Source organism: Epinephelus moara, chromosome 11, assembly GCF_006386435.1.
Source record: "Epinephelus moara isolate mb chromosome 11, YSFRI_EMoa_1.0, whole genome shotgun sequence".
NCBI classification, from domain to species: Eukaryota; Metazoa; Chordata; class Actinopteri; order Perciformes; family Serranidae; genus Epinephelus; species Epinephelus moara.
Window position 1 is genome coordinate 13147008 of NC_065516.1, and position 6393 is coordinate 13153400.

General features: G+C 40.8%; 1 protein-coding gene across 2 annotated transcripts in view; it reads right to left on the minus strand.

Moving 5' to 3' along the window:
* The window catches only part of LOC126398025 (RNA-binding Raly-like protein), a 153288-nt gene extending 147120 nt beyond the window's left edge, over positions 1-6168 (minus strand). The window contains exon 1 of one of the 2 annotated variants that reach the window (XM_050057191.1): positions 5772-6168. The gene's annotated coding sequence lies outside the window, so the exon portion shown is untranslated. The remainder of the gene's footprint in view (positions 1-5771) is intronic. The other variant, XM_050057190.1, reaches the window with a different exon arrangement.
* Between the last annotated feature and the right edge of the window lie 225 nt (positions 6169-6393).

A 6393-nucleotide genomic window follows, 5' to 3' on the forward strand; every position in this document is an offset into this window, starting at 1 on the left:
CGCTCTGTTGTGAGGAGGTGGGGAGGAGAGGGGGGGGGGGGGGGGGGGGGGGGGATGATGCTGCTGCAGAACATTGCATGATGTGAATTCTGATTTATTCCTGTCTAAGGAGAAAAACAATATGTATCAGCGGCAGCGACGCTGAATCTATATGTAATCTGAAAACTAATTCTGGATGTTTTGATCCCATGTGGTGCTGCTGCGGAATGTAATTTGACGAACGCTGTGATTAGAAAATTGTACTGAATATGACGAACTCAACCTGAAACAGATGTAGCCTGGAAGCTATCGAGTTGGCCCGATCGATATTTGCACACCGAGGCTGACAAAGTGGTAAAACAGCATTAACTTAACTTCCTTCCTTTAGAGAAGAATTTTACTCTAAAGTGTAAAGAGCCATCTATCCTTGTGAGTTTAGGTTAGACTCCTTATCAGACAGCATGGACCCTAATTTCCTCCAAAAATAGAAAAAGTAATTCCTCTGTGAGCTCTTGATAAGGAAAAATGGAAGTGATTGCGGCTTAATTGGCCATTTTTAAACTGCATTTAAACGGCTGTGAGTTAGTGCTTTCACACAAACACACGCACACACCAACGCTCACTCTTGTTTTCTGAATTCAATACAGTCGCCAGAATAAATGTTGGCATGTACATTCCTGCAAACCACAGATATATAACATTTGTACCTTATTATGTAGCAGATATCTTTTATATTTCTACAAGACTGTGGTTATGTTGAGGCACAGAAACCACTTGGTTATGGTTAGGAAAAGATCATTTTTTTTGGTGTAATATACCGGGTGTTGGTGGCACAATCATGGCTGAAAATGCCACAGATTTCTGATGTCGGACAGTGGTGTGCAGCTTGGCAGCTTTATCACCTAGATCTCACACCATCCACCAACCTTCCTCCTCCTGATTAGAAACTCAGCGCATATACATGCAATCAGAGTTAAGTCACTTCAGAAATGTACAAAATGCCAACATTTTATTCTCATAGCTGCTAGATTCTAATCAAAAGTCTAATAAAACAATGGTTAATCATAAGTCACTTCTTTGTAACTACCCTGAATGTCTTCTTTAGCATCTTACAAAGAGTGACACACTCCGTACCAAATGTTAATAAAATATAACTAAAACGAAACTTTAATGTTAAATTCCAAAAGTACAATCAGGTCCCGGCATGTCGGTGCAGAAGGCTCATTTAAGTGACGCACTATAACTCAAATGGTTCCCATAATAGACACTGGAAAGTCATTCAGCCTGACCCTATTCTTCAGATATGGCTTTAATTGCCCACAATATGAAGTGTAAGATCCCCTCACTTATCAAATTAACAGCTCAGAAAAGGACAGTAAAGTACTTAGCACTCGTTTCAGCAGAATGAGTAGTGCCAAAGGTAAGCTGTTTATCTGGTAACGGAGGGGGAGCAGGAAGAGGAAGCCTCATTGAGGGAACAAAACATGATGTACACGCCAGTTTTAGTTTGATACTCCAGAGGTGTCCAGCTCCCAGAATAAAGATGAAAGGAGCTTGAGTTGATACAAACGTTAACGTGCGACTTTTTTTGTCTCTCTTTTGTTTACCTCTTCTGAACGTTAAAATATACCTAACACTAAATGTGTGCTTTTGTTCAGTCTAACATGAAGGATGGTGCTCTTTGTAGTAAAGACGCAAATACAGCATCACCAGCAGGCCTAATGTATCAGGTCTCAGTCAGGGAAGCTAGATGTGATTTTAAGTATAGTGCATTACTAATGCAGCAATTTCCGTGGTATTTATCATAATGCATTTTCTAGATTGATATAAATGTATAAAAATGCAAACAATAGCACTCAGCTGTCGTTTTCCTTCCCTTTCTGTTCTTTATCTTGTTTCTCTTGGTAGAAGAACCTCGTCGTCCCCTCTCCTGAAACCAAACCTACTCCCTCGATTATGAATCGGCGTCATGGCTACGAGACACTTGATTGATGCTGGTTCATAAAAGGGCATTTACAATGAAACTTTCAACTGCTTTTGTGTATATGTGGAACACGAAGGCCAATAAACCCACAAAAGCTCCACTGCTGCGTCTTATGTAACTTCTTTCAGACTCCCTTTCAGCATCTTACAGATCGTCTGTGAAAAACAGTCGTCTTAAAGTTGGGTTCTTTTCTTAAAGGAATAGTTCACCTACAAAATGACCACATGGGATCAGTTACTCACCCTGTGTTATGTCGAATTTGTGAAGAAAACTTTGTTTTTCTTGCATGACTCCACGGTGAACGAAGAATCCAAAAACCAACTGTTTTAAACAGTAAGGATTTGGTGTAAATGCATGTGTTTAGGAGATACTGAGCATACGATTGTATAAGTAAACACTTGTATGAGTTGTGTGAGTTTGTAAACAAATGTTTTGATTAAGTTTCACTGTTGTAAAATGCAGCCCCCCTTTATTCCAATTCACAATAATTTTCTCAGTTTTTGGATTCTTCATTCACCTTTGACGCATGCAAGAAAAACAAAGCTTTCTTCACAAATTCAATGTAACACAGGGAGATTAATTAATATACAAATGGTCATTTTGTGGTATTGCTTTAAAAGTACACACGTGTACTAAAACTGTGACTGCACAGGCTGGACTGAGGCAAAGCTTGTTAAAAATACAACAATAGATGCATCTTGGCCGTAACATTTGTCTATGTGGGCTGCAGTGTTCATATCATGTGCTACTGAATCCAGCATCCCATAATAATTACACAGCATGTGTATGCAACACACAGCATATCAATTATGTTTACATTAGTCAAACTCTGTCGTGCTGAAAGCTAAAGTGTTGTTCCAGTCACATTCAGACCAGCAAACATGCAGACGCACGGACACTCTGATCGTTAAGCACATGCTTAGTTAATACACTTTGCTCCTGCGTGATGTTTTATTCATGCTAGCAGAGGTATATCCATTCATAAGCTATCATATTTCTCTGTAAGTCTCCTGTGCAGGTCTGGCTTGGCCTAGATAACAGGAAACCTGCCTGGAGGGGAGACACAACACCGCAGGACGTAATAGAAGCTATCATAATGCTTAACAGGAGAGATGTCCAGGAGCTCATACTGTGGCGGAGCGGCAGAAACACCTCTCGACTAGGGGCGTGAAGAAATGTCGATGTGTCGTGATGCAACGATGCGAGCTTTGAAGGCAAGATTTGAAATGAATCGATTAAAATGAAATGCTGCTATTCACACAGCTAAAAATGTCTCGCAAGAGCCTCGGTGTGATTGAAGCGGGCTGGTGTTTGTGCTTCATTCTGCAGAGATAAACAAGAGGAAAAGTGTGTTGCCTTGAAGAAGTTGTTGAAAATAGCATCCAGGCACAATGAGATGCTGTGGACTGAGGCTAAAAATAAAGGCCTTGACAATTAAAGTCATTCTTTCAACTTAGCAAAAGAGGCTTAAATGTGTTTAATTGTTGAGTTTGTTGGTGCTTTTGCAGATTTACTCAAATCCAATTATGGGCAAAATATGGGACTTGATAGTGCTGCAGAAACTATTGGATTGTTACACCCCTCCTCTCTGTAATTAACAGTGGTAAATTCACACCTTGATCCTGTTTAATGGCAGCTCTGTGATGCAAACACTGAATGCAAAGATTGGACTATTGTTTCTACAACTTAAAAACCATTAACAGCCTCCCTGTGCTCTTTATCTACATCTGCTTTATGAGCTGCGTAGATTTAACAGGAGACAGGGAAATCAATACACGATAACAGCTCCTCAATACATGATAAAATGTTCCATCTTAATTGCTATAATCACTTCGGCCTTTTTTTTAAAAGTTTACTTGCCTTGCTCTGCATTGGATATTAATCATTTCACCACATTAAACTGAGCTGATTCTGATCTCCCATGTCAGCTTGTTTAACGACACTGGGGCTTAACGGTCTGTTCCCACGCTTAATGGTCCACTCTCATATATTTTATAGGCTTACAATATTGCACTAACGAAACCTGTGTTCTGTTAAAGTGAATACATATGGATCACAGTTCACGAGACGTTGTGCACACGCTGAAATCCTCAAAGCCAAAACTGAATCCAGCACTTATGACAGATTTAGAGTCGTCCTGGAATAGTCCGGAAGAAGTCAGACAAGGTTTGTGGAGCAGTACTTTTTGACTCCTTAAAGAAGGCACACAGCGATGTTAGCTCAGTATCTACTCCCAGAGAATACACACAAAACACAGGGAAACATAATGCAACCCATGCCCTTTGCTAAGACTACATGACAACTGTTTACTGGTGTTTGCATTTCCTGCAGCACGCCAATAATCTGAAGTTAAACCTGCCTCTTGGAGGATTAATTCACTCTAAGTCCTCTTTTAGTCCTGTCAGTGGCTCTATTCATTTCCTGCAAAATCAGATTTGACAAATCCAGGAGTATTTATGAATCCAGGCCTACCAAAGCCGATTTGAGTTTGTCCAGCAATAAGGAGGGCACTTAAGTGTAGCTATACTTGACATACTGTAGTTCAAACTGTGGTTATCCTTTTTATTTTTTTTAGCACCCCCCAACTTGGTAGCATAGCCTACTGCAGTTTAAAGCCCGCTGCAGCACAGGCAATTCCTGCTCCCTGCTCCTGCATGTCGACATATGGATGGAGTTTACTTTATCTGTGGGAAATCATTACAGTGGTTACAGTGCATCCTTCCCAGGGACCTGCATGCTACTTACATTTACTCCTCAGCTGCGACGGCTTGAAGATTGTTGAACTCAAACACAAAGAACACATTGTGATCAAACGACCTGCGTGTGATCTCCAATCCTTGTTGTTGAATTGTCGATCGCGTCGCTCGTGTTTCTTTATTTAAATGAAGCATTACGGGCAGATCGATCAGATCAGGTAACCTTCAGATAACATTGATAAATAAAGCCTTCTCTAATGAGCAATTTGGCCAGCCTTACAAAATAACACGTCAGCCACAGGTGCATATTTCTGTCACCTCAGTCTTTATTGTAAATACAGAAACGTGTCACTTATCCACTCATATTATATATATACCTGCAAAAGGGAAAATGTCTGTTCATCCTCGTTGATACAGAAAACAAAAACGCATTGAACTCCCCCAAGAATCAAAACTCCCCTCGTCCACCTAGCATCATCTAGTCAAAAACATCCAAAAATACTTGACACTGCCACCAGCAAAAGTATAATGAAATCGAAAAAAGAGAGAAACACAAAAACAACAAACCTGTGAGCTCAGCTGCAAGAAAAGTAGCACGTTAAAACGTCATGGGGCTTTAAAAATGACTCCTTTTTATAAAGAAAAGAGGAACAAAGTAAAAGCAAAGGGTGTCTTTTTTTTTTTGGATCGGTGAGATTCACCGACACATCAAAATCACAAAACTCGAAGGCAACAAACAACACTGCAAAATGCAAACCAAAGCATAGCAACAGCAAAAGTCGACAGAAACAAAAAAATAAAAATGTTTCAAAACCCACCAATAAATTGTTTTGAAAAATCTCAATACTGACAAAAGCTGCTTGGTTTCGACCCTCGAAACAAAACTGCAAGCAAGTCAAGGCTTTCTCAAGACCGATAAGGCACCGATTACCCTCTTGGCACTCTCGATCAGAATAACTGCATGCTAAAAACTTGAAGCCTGCATGTGAAAAACGCTCAAAACCACCATGTCAATGCTCAATTCAAACACCAGCAAAAGGAGGAAAAATAAAAAAGGGGGCAATTAAAAAGACAAAAAATGCTTACAAAAAAGCCATTGGAAATGTACTCACCGAGCGGGAGTAAAATGTTGCAATAAAAATGTGATATGGCTCAAAATACAGTATGGCGGTGCAAGCCGAAATGCTGTGCCTTTTCTCTAGATCTCTGCCTCCAGTTCTGTCATGTGACTGATTCAGCCCCGACTTCCAGCAATGAGAGACCAGTGTTGAACAGCTGATGCTGAATGCTCTCCTAACGGCTTGGCTCTCTCCAAAAGTAAAAAGAGGTAGTCCTTATCATCCCACAGTTATGACTGAGCTGCTTGTGTGTTTTTCTTTGCCGGGTTTTTTTTTCTGTTTTAAAGATGCAGAGCTCACTCGGTGTCAGCGCCACGACGCGATCCGGACATGCTTTCATTCCATTCAGCAGAGGAAGCGCCGGCTGCAATGCACTGCATGGCTCTGCGCTCTTATGAAGGATGGAGGGACAGACGTGTTGGCTTTTATTACAGGCTGGCCAACGTATGTAGCACATTGGGGACGAATAAACAACAGTATCATATCCACAGTATAATGCCAGCAGTGTCCATGGGACTGGAATCTGGCGAGTATGACAAGCCCAGCCCTGCCCTGTCCATGGTGCTGAAACACAGTCTGCTGTATTCAGTTAAACACAGTATTATACTGACAATAC